This window comes from Lates calcarifer, linkage group LG12 (assembly GCF_001640805.2).
Source record: "Lates calcarifer isolate ASB-BC8 linkage group LG12, TLL_Latcal_v3, whole genome shotgun sequence".
Taxonomy (NCBI): Eukaryota; Metazoa; Chordata; class Actinopteri; family Centropomidae; genus Lates; species Lates calcarifer.
In genome coordinates this window covers 7,741,547-7,758,772 of record NC_066844.1, presented here as the reverse complement: position 1 = coordinate 7,758,772, position 17,226 = coordinate 7,741,547, and the positions used below count along the sequence as shown (strand labels likewise).

General features: G+C 41.1%; 1 protein-coding gene across 1 annotated transcript in view; it reads left to right on the top strand.

Moving 5' to 3' along the window:
• The first annotated feature begins 4,531 nt into the window (after positions 1 to 4,531).
• tafa3a (TAFA chemokine like family member 3a) overlaps positions 4,532 to 17,226 on the top strand; it is an 84,509-nt gene continuing 71,814 nt past the window's right edge. Inside the window, exon 1 of the mRNA XM_018661817.2 lies at positions 4,532 to 5,050. The gene's annotated coding sequence lies outside the window, so the exon portion shown is untranslated. The remainder of the gene's footprint in view (positions 5,051 to 17,226) is intronic.

Genomic DNA, 17,226 nt, shown 5'->3' with positions numbered 1-17,226 from the left:
TCATTTATCGCCATGAAACAATCCTCAGATGCCTCAGAAAGTATGTAATGCAGAGGAGAAGTTGTATGAACTACTGTATGTTTTTGCAACACAAAATGGTTGCACCTGTGTATGTTCTCCAGTAGATGGAGCCAAAGTATTATCAGATGCAATTTGAAAACAATGGAGCCAGGATGTTATAGGAGAAGCTCACATTAACAACTGAATTTGTTGATCTCTTAAAAAGACTGAGGCTGTGTCTGTCTTGCATTTTATAACTGATCCATGTAATTGTACAGTCCAGCAATAACAGCTGTTCTATCGCTAACTGTCTACAACATCACATGCAGGCAAGTGATAAAAGGAGATGAAATGATTTCCTTTGCCTCAAAGGATGGATTTTGATTTAAACTTTTATTTCCTTTCCCAAAGATGAAGTACACTCAGCATCCAGTAGCAGCGGATGGAGATTTAATCTCTCTCCTGATAAATGACCCACTACTTCTCTGTCAGAGGCCACTGAGGCAGACTGCTCTGATTCTGAGAGAAACAGTGAAATGACAGGAGAATTTGTTTCAGTGATGTGTGTGTGTATGTGTGTGTGTGTGTGTGTGTGTGTGTGTGTGTGTGTGTGTGTGTGTGTGTGTGTGTGTGGTTAGGGGACAGATGCTGGTCCCAGTTTAGAAGATCTCTGAGTCATCAAGTTCATCTGATATTCAGATCGTCAGGAGAGAAAACAAGAGTAAAGAAAAATAATGTGACTGGAGTTCATATTTCATTGTGTGGCACTGCAAAATGAATGCACTGTAGTCACATTTACACTGCAACAATGTTCATTTCAACAAGGTTTTCATCTTTTCTCATATTTGGATTTCAATTAGGTAGAACTGAGGGAAAAGAACATCTATTGTGTTCTAGTGAGATGTTGAATCGCAATCTATTTGTTTATAATTATGTAAACTCAACATGTGCCAAAATGTTAATCTATAGAATTACATTTGAGGGGAGAATATTGTACTTACTGCACTACAATCATTTCACAGCTGTGGTTTACATAACTGTGAAATTATTTATATGAATTCACATAAAGCAGCATATGATAAGGTTATAAAATACAACATGTTGTGATGTATTAAACCAGTGGTTCCCAGCCAGTGGTCACAAGCCACCTGTGACTCCTTACAAAAACACAGTGTCTGGTTGAAGCCACTTAAGTTCAGAAGTGTTGTTGAGTTGTTTACAGTTCCAACAGTGAGTAATTGTACCTCCAAACCTCTCAGATAGGTCTGTAACAGTTCAACCAGAAAAATAAAATTATCCAATATTTTTACAAAAGAGCAAAGGTTAGAGAAAACTCCAAAAGTGAATACTGATTTGCGAGCTTTGTTTTTTCTTCTTTCCAAACCAATCAAACATCTAAAGACACATAAAATTTATTTTAAGACCCTTTGGAGGGGTCTGAGCCCTAGGTTGGGAACAACTGGAAAGCACCTACTTTTGTGTAAAGTAGTTAAAATGAGCCACATTTCTACTAGCTACAACAGTAGAATGCTGTTTGCATTCAGGCATCGGTATTATTAATCTAATAATGTCATTTATAGTAATGTATCACTCACAAGAGAAGTATGGCAGCTGAATACTCATCAAGACACTTAGAAATGAACAGTTTGCATCAGAGTTACCAAATGAATCAACTAGAAAATATATCATATGTCATCAATTTGATCTATTTTACAATATTTTGCAGAATGTTTTGAAAATTATTTATTTATTACTGACATAACTAAATAATTCTCACCTTGATGGAAGATGTACTCACTTGTGTTAAACTTGATAAGACCTTTAAAACAAATGTATGATTAGTTTTGCAGTACAACATTGACTGTTATGTAATGCTTTTCTTTATCAAACCTGTCAGTTCTTACAGTTCAGTTTAAACTGAGCTCATACTGTATAAACTGATTTTTTTGTGGACATCATCTCTTTCTCTGTGGTTACAGCTCCCCACTGTAGCAGGTGAAGTTGGAAACTCCATTAGTGTGGCCCCCTGATGAAAACCCATTAATGGCTCTGCAATCAAGATTGAGGTTGAGGAAAAGACCTGGCAGTGCAACCACAAACAAAGCCATAAAGCCTGATGTAGCTGCCTCTCATCGAGCATCTCCAGCTGAAGAAGAAAAACTGTCCCGGTGTCAGGCAGACCTGTTGAATTAAAGGGGGCATTAACTGCAGCTTCCTCTGCATTATTGATGGTCAGCTCCATTCCTGAGGCCATTATGCCTCCTATTTTTCCTCGTGCAATTTTCTGGTAGACGTCCCACTGTCTTCAAACACACTTCAACGGTGAAGGCGAGTGAGGGTTCAGGCAGAGGGCTTGCACTGCTCCCTGCAGGGTGCTGTTATTTTAAGCTGAACCACTGCAATCAATGTCGGGCTACAGAGCACCCACATCTCTTGTTCCCTGTGTGAAGTGAAAGTAATCACAGGATGACAAGCATGAGATGATGAGTGTTATGCTAAGTGCAACCTACAGTAACAAGGCCTAAAAAGGCAGTGAGGTTTCCTTTGTGAGGTGTCAAATCACACAACGCCTCAAACACAGCTTCTCCCTGCAGGAGTGACCTCAGAGAGACAAAACCAGAGACTTTTATTAGATTTTGATGCCAAATGCTCACTAACGGGGATTACCTCGTGACTCACCTCAGCTGCCACCTACAGTACATTTGTTGTGGAGCTCTCTAACTGAAGCACACACTGCTGGCTTTATCTGCTCTCACACAGCTTGAGAAACCTCACCTAGTGGCTGACCTCATCCTGTCATATGATTTAATGAGCAGAGCTGTGTCACAAACCACAGTGTCAGGGCTATGACAGGATAGGTCTATACAATGCACTAAAGATTAATGAGGTCATCTCCTCTCTCACTGCGTGTGTGTGTGTGTATGAGAGACAGAGAGGGAAGAAAAAAGAAACTTGATGACTTTGGGAGTCATATAATAAATGACGTAAATAGAATCAAAATAACAGCTTCTCTATTCATAGGCAATTATAAAGTGATGTGAGGCCTGGCTCTGGTCTACGTATCTGCTTTGAATGTTATAGCTAAGCCCGGTCAGTGATAATGGCCTGACATTTTTTGTATTGAGTCCCCTGGGATTTGTGTATTCTGCCCTTTGATACTGCATGCATGTGTGTTTTATGTGTGTGTGTGTGCATGTCTCTGTGTGTATGTGCTTAAAGAGCTGTCTGCAAAGTAGTAGATGGCTTCGGCTGTATGATGATAACACTCTCTGAGGGTGTCCAAAATCAATCAAATCCAAATGCTTGCCTCCTATCTCCACAGGCTATTTCAAAGGTTGGTATTGATTATTCCACCCATTCCTGCTTTTTGGGGGGGCCGGGGGGCAGACAAAAGAGACTGCTTGAGAAATGGAGAGATGATAATGCAATTACTGGGGGGAAAGCCTTTGTAGACCGGGCAGCAATGCTTGAAGAGAGAGGAAGTTGAATGTCAGAGACAATGAGATGTATTATCATAACCATGGTGAGTAGTCAGGAGTCTAATGCATGTCTTAACACGCAAGTTGTTCTGAGTAAGGGACTGTAGGCAAATTTTTGTCTTTACAGTTCTTTTACATTTCTATTTCTGGTGATGGGAGGTTAGTCTGTATTTTATTTTATTTTTGAGAGAGAAGGAAGGTCTTTTTCCCCTCGTTCTCTTTCCTGTATTATTGCATCTTTTATATGTGTGAGATCCACTGTAAAAAGAAAAAAAGAGAAAAAGAAATCAAATAGTTACGTTAAAGGATGGTTTTCATTTGTCCCACAGAGGTGTGTTTAGCTAGGTAGACAGGTTGCCTACCTATCACAGGTACATATGGCAATGTAGAGTTGTCAGTTAACCTAACCTGCATGTCTTGCACTGTGGGAGGAAGCTGGAGTACCTGCAGAAAACCCATGCAGGCACAGGAAGTACATACAAACTCCACACAGAAAAGCCCTGGCTGAAACAGGGCTCAAACCCAGAACCTTCTTGCTGTGAAGCAACAGTACTAACCACAATGCCACCCAGACAGAAAGCTGACATGAATATAGTAGTTTGAGATATTACAGGCAGAGGGTGCTTACATTTAGCACTCTCTCTACTCAAATAATTTTCATACAGTCCCTAAGTTTTCACCCACTGAGTTGAAAAAAAAAAAGTAAAAAGTACTTTTTTCAAAACCATACCACGTCATAAACTGGTCTCTTTGGTTTGTTTTTAATACATTTCCTCAGCATAGGAGATTAAAATTGATTTTAAAAAAAAATCATATCAGATTTATCAGTCAGCCTAAAACACCACAGATAATGCTGGAAGTTACACTGCTTTTATTTTTACAGCAGTAGATAGTGTCGTGCTGTCTTCATGAGGGCATCATCATCCAATTACCATCATCTGAATCTGGCTGAGATAAATGTCTGCACTCTTTCCTGTCACCACCACCACCACTACCAAAATCGAAGATTACCAACCTCCACTGGATGGCGGTATAACACCGGCGCAGCAGCACCTTACCACCACTACTACCACCTGGCTCCACACGCACACAGTTTATGAATCCGGCTGCTGCTCACTCATCCCTCGGACACCTCAAATCCATTTCTCTAACTGCGCGAAGACGTTGCCAAACACCCAAATGCAACCAGGAAGGAGGATTGTAAAAAATCACATCACGCTTGAATCCAGAAACTATGAGAGACGGCCCGGCGTTTTGCCCAGCTGCTGTGTCGCTCTGGCGGATGGGAAGTTGTGAGTCAGAGCCGGAGGACCAACAACTTTTATAGACTTTTAAGTCCACCGCCTGCAAGTAGCCCAGCAGCTCCAGTTTAGACTCCTTTGACTCTGGGATTGTGCGTCTGGAGAGCTTTGTCAGTAGACCGATGTTTTTAGGTTATGCGTTGTCGACGGCGTCTTGAAGCGACAAGGAAATGGCATTTCTCTAAAGAAGAGGTCTCTGGGTTTTGTGGTTGACAATGGAGAATAAATGAAGGGGACGTTTCCCGGGATTAATTGACTGCACAACGACAGGTAGGTTAACATACCTTGAGAGTATTATTGTCATATATTTTGTACATTAAACTGAAAAATGTGTGGCTTTTACAACGATAAATTGAGGAGAAATTATTTCAGACAAAATATTTATATTGTAAATATCTAAAACCTAACAGCTGACGCGTGACTGGGGAAACAGCCAAGCAGCCAAACCTATAAATAAACTACGTTTATCGATTTTGACCATCGATTTTTTCCACTATGATAAATAGTTATTAACTTGTGAGACACTAGTAGGCTTCTGGGAACTAATGGCCTGAGGTGGCGTACAGGTGTAGCTGTAGGCTTCTTCATATTGTCTAGATTCAGAGAAAATCAGATCTATGCAGCAACATGAAGTCAGCATTGACTGCTTAAATCAGACATGAATCAAGTTTCCCCTTTTGAGAGATTTGCCTACTCATTTTTTGCTGCACAAAAGCACTGAAGGAACTTCCCTCTGTGTTCTAATACAGAGAAAAACTTCATGCCTTTTTTAAAAATAAATATTTTTCTTTTTAAACATATTCATGTAAGGCAGATGGGCGATGAGTGTGGTGTCATCTGCATCCAGATAAGTTATTATGTCATCATGAGATCACGGCAGGAAGAATCTAAAACCTTAAACTGTTTTGCTGATAATCTTTTGAAAAAATGGCATGTAATCTATCTATCTATCTATCTATCTACATCAAACATACAACAGACATAATGTTTCAGCTGTTTTCTCGAACCCCTCTCCCAAAGAAAGGTTGCACAATATTTTGTCTGTGTCTCTATCTCTCACCATCATCAAGAAGCTTCTATCATGTAAAAACTAACCCTCAAACATAAACACAACTCTCCACAGTAAAAGCTATATGGCCTGAAATGGGACTTGGGGCTGAATTCACAGCGTGGGCTGTGCCCTCCATCAGAGTGACCCCCCCCCCCACCTTTTCAACTCCAAATTAAGAAGAAAGCAGCTCCAGCTATAAGCGGCTTGTTTGTGACTTAAGAAAAGTATAATGCTGTTATCTTGTTGGATTATGTTGAGAGGACATGGATGGAGTCCCTAATGAAAACTGGGCTTTTGTATGTGCTGTCAGCTGCTTTGTACAAAGACTTTAGATATTTATGATTATGATTACACACCACTGTGAATACTTCTCTTTTCACAACCCCTTCCCTCCTTGCTCCCCCTTCTCCCACCTCCTCTTCTCTCTTTTTTTTCTATCTCAGTCTGTCTTCTTGTTCACCTCGTTCCCCTTGACAAGTGTTGTGTGGTCAGCTGTTTTTTGTTTTTTTTTCCTCTCTCTCTTCCCCTCAATTAGTGCTATCATCGCATTTCATCCTGCAGAATACAGGGATGGTAATAACCTTACACTCCCATTGCGGGGTGATACAATTCTGCTGTGATTAATTGAAGTCCCCTCAGAGAGTCAGAGGAGGCGTAGATCTTCCCTTTCACACTCGCTGACAGGCAAGCCATTATATTGTTTTATAGATTGCCGTCAGTAGCCCTTGAAGCTGCCTGCAGCCCACTGTTGTTCTGGAGGGTTTTATTGTGCAGTGTTATTGGTTGGTATTGCTGACAGGCAGAGCAAAGGCCACCCTGGGATTACTGGAGATGGGATCCCAGTGACAATTCCACTGTATTTGACAGTAACACTAGAAACTTGGAAAAGATTTTTCGCACTCCTCAGTGGTTGTTGTGAAAAGTGGAAATTTGTTATGGAGCTAAAGGCTTGGAATAAACTTGTGTCTGAACCTGTAAACACACTGCCACCAATTGCCTCACCATATTGCACTGTTGCAATGCATATTCCCAAAGTAGTAGTGCTGGTGGTGGTGAAAGAAAACTGGTTGCTCCTTCTGCTGTTTTGGTGGCAGCAAATGCACTGCATCTTTGCAAAATAACCAGAACACAGAGGTTAGATAGATTAGCTCGCAATTTCAGTTTTCTGTGTGAGTTTTTTTTTTTTTTTTTTTTCTTTTTTCAAAGCCACCATTACACAGACATCACAACAAACAGCAGAGCCTGAAGAAGGCAGATCGCAGATTCAGGCTTGGAGAGAGTACTTGATATGCATGAGCCACCAGGTGATTTCCAGAGGAAGAGAACACCATGGATAAGAGGCTTGTCTCTAGTTTTAAGGAGCCACCCCAGGCAGTATTTGTGTTCTCCGCCAGCTTCCTGCTACTCTGTCAGATCAATAGGGCATCATATGAGAGTCTGGCTTGTGTTTGCAGGCACGATACAAAACAATACATGCACTTTAGCTTTTACATTCTTTACATGTGCATAGTGCTGTAGTAGTTGCACCATTGGGATTGCTTGTTGAGACTGCAGTCCTTCCCAATGTCTCCCATGTAAGACTGACATTTTTTTCATTTCCTGTTGTGGGGGCATGCTGTATGTGTCAGTTTATGCAGGATACATACACATGTGATAGCCCAGTGTCTTGTCACAGAGAACATAGCGCTGCAGCACCATGAGTTAACCATAAAATCCTCGCTATTGCATCATTTCAAGAACTCTGTATTCACCACCAACCCTGCAGATTTGGCTTAGCAGAACAATAAAAAGTCAGCCATCTATCTACATGATTACACCCGATTTCAGCACCCCAAGATTCGCTGCTCAGCGGTATTCATAGGCTAATGTGTTTAGAAAGCACAGTTTGTTCCACCTCTCAAAGCGCCAACTCGAGCTGCTCGGGTGTTTAAAGGGAAATTCAAAGCCCCACCGTAGCGAACGAAATGCAGCATTGTGACACTCGTGTGCAGCTCCGTCATGTACGGAGGAGGAGGAGGAGGAGGATGATGTGGGGAAAGCACATCCCATGTTTTATAGATGCCATTTAAAGGAGCATGCCCAAGATGGGCTGGCTGCAATGAACTGTAACCACCGACAAAACACCAAGACAATAAACAAACAAATTGGTTTCCTAGAAGCCAGCAGTGTCCCACTCTCTTGCCCGAGCTCATCCTTGCCGATGCGGCAAGTTGTTTTTTCCTCAGAGATTAGGCTGTGAAGAACAACTCCATCTCTTATTTATTCATGCTGATTTGCTGTGTGCATGTTTGGTTATGGGTGTGTATAACTGTGTGTGTGTGAGAGGGAGAAATAGGGATAGAGTGAGCGTATGTGTGTGTATAGCTGAAGTGCAGCAGTGTTTGGAAAAGTGTGTGTTTTCCTGGGTGTTTATAGGAATGATGTGTGTGGGCACATAATGCATGTGTCAACAGGCTTCTGTATCGCCACTTGCTTTATTAATGCTGTGCATTGTGTGTGTATTGTGATGTCATTGCATCATATCAGTTCCTTCTGTTGACCAATCAGTGTACATGACCTGAGTACAGACTCCGATCTTGCTGGGCTCGCTCATATTAAGTTCATGACTCTGTTCATGTCATGCATTGAAAGGCATTGTAAATCCCTGCATTTTTTTTATCACTGATTTGCAGTGTTTTGCTGCCCTCTGTGGTCGAAGTTTTCAAGCCTGGGTTGGGAACCACTGACGTATCCAGCTTGATTCCCAGATATCTGTAGAAAAAAAGAATAGTTTAAGAAGCGACTTTAAATTGCCTGCAGGTTTGAATGTGAGCATGACTGCCTCTGTGTGTCAGCCCAGTGATGGACTGGGATCCAGGGTATACCCCACCTCTTGCCTAATATGATCTGGGATCATTTTCATCTCCCCCGTGACCCTCAACGGATAGGTGGATATGGCTAATGGATAGAATCCCAGATTACTTTCAGGGCTGACATATGCAAGCATATTCACTTTTTCTAAGCCCCAATAGTCCCATCCTGATCCTGAGCATACTCTGTGTACAGTGGAAGAGTCATGTGACTCTGCCTGGGAATTCAAGTGCTCTGGACACTGAGGACAATGAGGTTTGAGCGGAGAAGAGCCTCAGCAGAGCTTAGGAATCCACTCTTCCATGGAGGTGGATTTCAGCTTTGTCAGGCATCAGACTTTTCTACCAACCTTCCCCCTCTCTCTCTTTCTCTTGCTTTCTTCAATTTCTCTTTTTCTGTGTTCCCTTTCCTTGAGGTAGTCAGTACTTGGCAGCTTTCACTCTCAGTGTTGTGCCATTGCACTGAATTCCCATCAACTCAATTCTCCAAGCCCTTAACCATCGGCCCAGTGAAAAGGTTGGGAAATTGCAGATTTTTAGAAGCCCCACTTCTAAACCCTGGTTCCTATGGGAGTAAGGCAGCTCTCAGCTTTTTTTGTTGGCAGATTTTTTTCCTCCCTCTCTCTCTTTCCCCCCCTCTCTTCTGGTACCTGAGGGTCCTTAGCAACATGTTTTTTTTTTTTTCATTTTTTTCTGCTGCTCTTTTCTGGTGTTGTTGTCAAGCTCCACCTCATGCCTGTAATCATTAGACCGCAATTTGGGTAGAAAATTGCAATTATGGGGTTTAAAAAATTAGCCTGTTATTTTCTACGCTTGTTATTCCTTTGTTGAAAAAACAGGCGAATGGCATCCCTGTTGTGATTGTAACTGAACAAATCGGACTTAATAAAATTGGCAATTAATGTCAAAGGTCTCTCCATTTGCATCATAGAGGAGGCCTGGTGATCAGGCTTTCTTTAAAATTGAAAGTTGGACAATACACACACACACACACACACACACACACACAGTTTGAAAACATGATTTTGGTGGTCCTTTCTTTTGCCCTTCTGCCTCATATCATGCAAACAATGCGAGGTGGGTTGGATTCTGTGACCTAACACGGTGACCGGTCAGGTTTCTTCATCATGAGATCCCAACAATGAAAGAGCTCTTCAAAGCAGGCTCCTATCTTCAAAAGAAATATGCCCATGTCATTAATTGTATTGTGCAGAAGCCAGTGTCTGAGCCTTGATCTAATGTTCAAGATGAGAATGAGAAACAGAAATCTGGGTACTTGCGTTATCTCTCCACCATGATAGAATTAGCTCAAGGGTAGCTGCAGTTCACGCTTCCCTTTCATCCGTTCAAACACGCCTCCTCTGTCACTCAGTGATGTGCACAATGTACTTGCACTATAAATACATGCAGAATATTTCACTTTTAATTATTCTCATGCAGTTTGATTTTTCACATTTCATTTTAATGTGACTAACAGATGAAGCACAGTCATGTGTGACAGATGCACAATCCTTTGCTCTTGTAATTTATGTAAATATAGTTTTATCCTGATGTATGTTTGAGCCAGGATTGTCTGGCAGGGGGTCAAATGGACTCATTAGTGCTTTTCCAGGAGGTCAATGCTCCATCCAAGGGGAAATACTGTGAAAAGTGTGCACCTACTTACTTTGCCTACTTAACTACCTATTTTGCAATTATCGCTCCTCAGTGGCATTTCACTCCCTAAAAAACGTCAATTCACCCCAGTGATAGTGTAAACGAATGACGAAACAAATGTGGACGAATTTGGATTTATCAACATAAATAGACAGGACAGTGATATGTAGGAAACACGGTAACAGTTTTCCTTAGGCTTTCAGTTTTACTTTAAAACCGTCATCAGCAGCTGGAATGATTTCTTGATGTGGAGTAACGTTATTCTTATATGTGTTGAATGATAGTGGATCTTCTGCTTGATTTTCCTATGGTCTGGTGGAAGATCTTGTGGCAGAACTATGCTGAAATGTAAACCCAAACCCTGAAAGAAAAAAAGAGAGAACTTGTTGACAGCATGTTGGATCAACAACAACTGATGTAAACCCTTTGTTTTTACTCTGTGCCACTATATCTGTATAGTACAGTGAGGCTTTTCCTGTTCCTGCAGCACATATTTGATGCTTAGATTGATGCTTTTCTTTAAAAAAAAAAAAAGCAAACAAACAACAAAAAAAACAGCATCAATTTTCAGATATAAAGCAGAATTATAAGCCTTGGGGTGGAAAACAATTTTGCTCCATCTCCATCTCCCTCTCTGCTCCCTTTTGTCTTCCATGCACTCTCTTTCCTTCAAACACACACTCGCACGCAACAACTCTCTCACCACAGCGTGGTGTGGGGTGACTAATTTCTCTTGGGCTTTGGACTACGGCGTGAGTGAGGGTGAGAGGGAGAAAATGAAAGAGAGGAGAAGCAGTGGTGCACTGGCAGCTCAGAGGAAGCCGCCCACACTGAAGGAGCCTGATACCACCTCTCATCTCATCTTTTTGGCTGCTTGTCTGTCTGTTCTGTCTCAGAGCCCAGAGCACCCAGCATGCGCGTAGCCTCACTGGGACCGTGTCAGTTTGATCATTGTTTACTCCCCAGTTTCAGGTGCTGGAGACAAATCACAAGTATTGTGCATGGTGCTCTCATTTGTGAGGAGAAATTGAAATCTAAGTGTGCTGTTTTTGCATCCAATTTGAGCCGTTGCTGGATTCTGTAGAGTGGAACGGCTGCCAATCAGTAGGGCTTTGTTTACTCTCTGTGTCCTGCTGACAACTGGCTGGTACAAATATCAGCTGCTGTGTCACACACCGTGCCTTTGTACAATAAACGGTAAACATTGAGCTGAAATAGGTTATATGCCGCTTGTTCTGTATTAACTTTTATACATAGATCAGTTATTAGAGAAAAACAGGGTGTTTCAGACTCAACACGCCCTGTTTTTCAGTCATTTAGGAAACTGATTTCAATGTGGCTTTGTCACTAGGTAATATAACTAACAATTCCCACCTCTATACCTCATCTACTTCTGAAATCTGTTGACATATAGGAAAGCACTTGAAAAGAAAAGCAGGTACACCTACAATTTCAAAGGCCAGAGTGGGCTAGTTTTCCAGAACTTGATTGAGTGACTGAGATTGTTGAAAATCTTGGCAGCAATTCAGCAGGAACATTTACCAGCTGTGTGTAGGTAAACATACCCAATAGAAAAAACTTTCCCCAGAACTTGAAGATATTAGTGAAGAAGAAGTCTGGCACCACTTTCAAAGCCCAGCTGTCTGCTTTGTGTTGTGTTTGGGCTGTTCCATGGCTTTGTCATGTCCCCACCACATTTTCAATGTCCATTAAAGAAATTGTAGTGTTCCTCCCCAGACTTAAGATTAGAGGGGACATGAATACCAAGAAAAAGCAGCTATATATCTTTATGTGTGTAAAAAAAAAAAGTGAGTAACAAATGCAATATTAATGAATGCAGACATTTATATACATTCACAAGTGGATGTACAGGTGTTGGGTGTTACAGACACCCTGTATCATAGGCTTGTAAGGTGTTGCTTATAGCTTTATCAGTGGTTAATAAATTATTTACTAATGCTTATAAATCAGTTATAAGCCATTAACAAGAACAGCTTTTTTGGGGTGCAGTAGCATAATAATGCAATATCTTGTATGGCTCTTGTAACAGGTGCAATATCTTGTATGGCTCTTGCTTTTCTTTCTTCTTGGTTTCACTAGTCTCTTTTAGTGTTGGTTGGTGTGCTGCTGCTGTAACAAAGCAATTTCCTGTCAAGGATCAATAAAATACTATTCTGTTCTATTCTATTCTATTTCTTCTAACATCCCTGGTTTGATTTCAGCCAGATACTTAAACTGTGTGTCATACCTGCTCTTCCCCCTCATTTTAAACCTCTTAAAAGATAATCATGTTCATCTTCCTCCAAAATGGCCCTTGCCCTTGCTTTCTTTTTAGTTGCTCTTTAGTTCATCACAGAGATGCCTCCAATGCATGTTTGACCACATACCTCTGGAAAAGGGCTGAAGAGCATCTTGACTAAAATTCTTTTACGAACGAATAACATTTATAACTGCAGGTTTAATTTCTTTTAGAGAGTGAGAAAGTCAATATTTGCTCAGGGGTTTCTCCCTTTTCAAGCCTGAATCAGGTGTGCAATTACAAACCCTAGTAAGTCTTCCTGATGAACTGAAGAACCATCTTAAGTGACATGCTAGAGGAAGATAAACAACAAGCCAGAAAGATTTTTTCACAACCTAGTAACCCCAAATTTGTTCTTAGTAATAATTCATACCTGATCTATAAAGCACTGGTGAGTGATTTATTAGCAATCAATAAAGCCATTAGACACAACCTAATGTCTTATAATAGCTCTAAAGGATGCTTTATTAGGGAGAGGTACCCACCCATTGGCTTTAGTTTTTTTGAAATTGGTGATGGAACTGAAAATGCGATGATGTGTACAGCAGGAAGAGAGAAAGGACGGCCATCCTCTTATTTGTTGGGATTTCACCCACTGTGCTGCTTGTGTACTCAAGTTGGGCTTGTAGCAATAGGATGTTATTGTCTGGCTTTAATGCTCTGTGGTCTCCGACTGTGCGCTCACAAAACTCTCCACTGACAATTCATGGAATATTGTCACCTCACTGCTGGTCAGTGCTCATGATTGGTTAAATCTGTTAATCTAAGCTGTGTATGTTGTGAGCATGCACTGATTTTACCCTATTAATGACTTGACAGAGCAAGTTTAACCGCACAGGACACCTTTGTGCTTCATGATTGGAGACATAATGGAGATAGTTTTGCTGCCATTCCCTTTCTTCCTCTTGCACATCTCTTAACACCTCCTCCCTTGGCCCTAATTCATTTAAACATTTAAAACGGGGGCCTCCATTATTCATGTCCCCTAGCTGTCTGTGGCCCTGGCATGGCCTCCTGCAGCACCCTGGTGCAGAGTGTGTCTGGATGGACACATTCCCAGGCTGCTCATTAATTGATGCCTCAGTTGACGCCAGAGGTCTAATGCACTCTCGCTCTCCGCTTGCTTTCCCTGCCGATCCAGCATGTCGTCTCTTCTCTCTCTCACATGGAGGGCGTGAGGGGTTTTCACAGAAAGCTTGATGTCATGAATTTGTGCTAAAAAGGTTCAAAGGGTGTCCTCACCCCACTGGCCTGCTAAGAGGAAAGACTATGTTAGACAAGGGGTTAGATCTGAAGGAAAATTCAGTTCATGACCAGACCGCAGGAGTCAAGACTGGTGTAAGTGGACAACATACATTTCTCTTTTTTCCCTACATCCTGTCTATTTCTATCTTTTAACTTCTGTCCTCATTTCGTTTCTCTGGAGCCGGGCCCCATATTCTCCATCATTCAGCTCAGTATGTGGGTGGTGGTTACCTCCTCTGCTGTTGCCTAATTTAAAGAGCAGTCTGTACCAGAAGGGAAGGTTCAAGGGGGTCATTATACTGAACATTCACCACAGGGAACACAACGTGAAGGATAAAACAAGACGAAAAGTTAAGTAATTAAGAGCTGCAAAATCATACAAAAGAAAGACTTCAGTTCACAGAGTAGATGGCAGGAGGAATCAGGTTTGAGCAAAACAGGATTCTCTTCATCATCTCATCCTCATCAATTTTGCAGTTTTCATTTCAGAAAATGCATGGTACTGCATTTTATGTTTTGGTGGTTAACTCATATTGCAGTAGTTTTGACATTTTGGCTTGTGACCCTGTAAAGCAAAGCAATTGTGACAAGTGCTGGTAAAAAAAAGACTGCCTTCAAGGAAATAGTTATAGCCTCACATTTTGAATAAAAAAGGTTCTGTTTGATTTAAAACAACAACAACAAAAAAAAAACTTATTGAATGTTTTCCCCTCTGAGCTAACCATAACTGTGATCGCTCAGCATCATAAACCTGAACACTAAACTCGGCTGCTGCTGATACCATCTCTTTTACACAGTGTCACACTCTACCTGGTGCTACTCATGACCCTTTGTCACAGGCTGCATATTTTTATGCAGTATTTTAAGAGGGATGTTCACATCTCATATAGTTAGATTTGAATAGTTGTTCGTCACCTAAAGACACCCAGTAGAAAAAGAAGAAAAAGATTAAAGAAAAGTCAGTATTTTTTTTCTTCATACTTTAAATCCTAGGAGCTGACCCTTAGGTTCGGAAAACTCAGGCATATTCATATTTAATCATTTTTGTGTGTAATTATAAGAGTAATTTAGTATCCTCTTAACTGTCACCCATATTATGTGCTATGGGCTTCATCTGCAGCTTCTTTAAGGGATTTCTGTTTTGACTGCTAATGCTTGACCTTGATAACAAGCTGTAGAAAAATTAAAAAGGAGTTTTGGCTCTTAAGTGTTTCTTTCTTTTTTTTTTTCCTGAAATACAAAGCCTGCAGTACAAGGGCCTGTCATGGATGCCTGAGTGCCAGCCTGACCACTGTATTAGAACTGTGCAAGAAATCAATTCAGGAAATATAGAGGCAATTATTTTGTCTCCCACATTCGCTGACAAAGTAGCAGCTAACCGAGCCAAGAAGAAAATACAGAATTAAAGAGAAGAAAATAAATAAGTCTCCACCGTGGGGTGTGGGGACTAGAGAACATGTGGGTGATTTGAAATCCTGTATACCTTTGCAAAGCAGCTGTAATTAATGAGGACTGTGAGTGCTATTGATTTGCTGAACCCTGTACTGAATTCTACCGTTCACGTAGTAGGAACTTAGACTCAGAAAAGCATCATTTTTAAGGTTGAGGAACAGTTTTGAAGTCAGAGTGTGAAGCAGCATTTGTAGTTTTGTGTCCATCACTGTGTTGCCTGTAGAGTTACTGCTCTGTAATGGGTCTTATGAGTACATAAATCATGCACAGTATATCTGCATTCATGCCCACTAGGTTCATTCAGTGTCATTCCATATTACAGAAAATAGATCCAGTTCTCTTTGATCCTCTTTTTGTTAAAGCCAACATTTTGTAGCGTATGTTTTAAGCTCCTTATAGTTACTGATGGGTTGAATTTACTTGGGAAGACAGCAGCACAATAAATTTAGATGATTACAGCAGACTATTAGAAGGTCAGTTGAGGTAAACAACTGTCCAGGTGTTTTAAAGTTTACTCATCTGCTACTGAAATCAAAGTCTAAGAATTGTTTGCTCTGATCAGTACAATAGGTTCTGATTTATGAATTCGACTCACTACCGTAAAATCATCCTCATCACTATCTTTTATTATTCAGAATGAATTCCTGATTGATTCCATCTTTCATTTCTGTTGTTAACTGTCTGAGTTCTGGCATTTACTCCCTAATCGGATCTCAGAACTTCATTACGCTCACGGGTCTCTCATGCAGAGCTTTTCAGCCTCTTATTTTCCCGTCAAATGAGGTGTGCAAAGATCAGCTGTAAGCCATCAGCAACAGAGGCCAAATGGAAGGGTAATATACTCCTCCTTATGCAAAGATGCACAGCTGCGATCGATGTATTAGCATTTGGGAACAACTCAAACCTCATAATCCTCGGGATAATTAAAAAGGGCACTTTTCCCCCTGTATGGCCTATTATCTGCAAATGAGGTCTATAAGCAGTGAGAGAGACAGAGACAGAGAGGGGAAGAGAGGGAACTGATAGCTTGACAGTTAACAGTTTGTGGAGCCTCCACAGAATTAATGGTGTGAGACTTGATAGACAGTGTTTCTGTATTAAGATATGGCATATCTTGCCCCCTGACGGCCCCTTGGGGACCACTGGGATTACAGACTCGGACAGTGGACTTGGGCATTTGCATTAAATTGAGGGCTGTGAAAGCATTTCCCCCTCATCGTGCTGGAGCTAAGCCAGAGAGGACTGGGCTACAGACGTCCTTTCCAAAGAGCATGTTCTATGACATAACTGTAAGAATCTGACAGAACATCATCCTGACTGCTGCGAAGAAAAGAATAAATCTTCACTGAAAAGGGAGGAAAATGGAACGGTTCTGGCTCAGTGCTAATGAACTGTGATATGTTCTAGAACCTGTCTCTCTTCCATCTGTTAAGAAAAAAAGAAGGGGAAAAAAAAGACTGCTGTGATGGTAGTATACGAGACTTCTGCTCATCTTCCTCCCAGGCATTTTGGTGCATGAGCATCGCAGCATCTCAGAACAAAAGATGACCTGCTCATCAAGTCTACCATGGATAAATAAAGGTTAATACATTCAGCTTTTTCCTGTCAGAGAGCCTCCTGCTATACATCATTATACAGTATAGCTCTAACATTACACACTGAGGGTGCAGTGATCTATTTAAAGGAAAACTATGGTTTGTTTAAAGTTTTATTTTTGTAGCTCCGGACATTTTCCTATCAGTTATGGTGACATTGTACTCACCAAGGTAATTTCGGAGATCTGGAAAAGTAGCAACATCGCTGAAAATAGATCTAATGGGACAAGAAACATGAGCGGTCGGGGGATTAGACAGGCTGTTAACAAACTCCCATGTTAGTCAGACTTATCTGATGT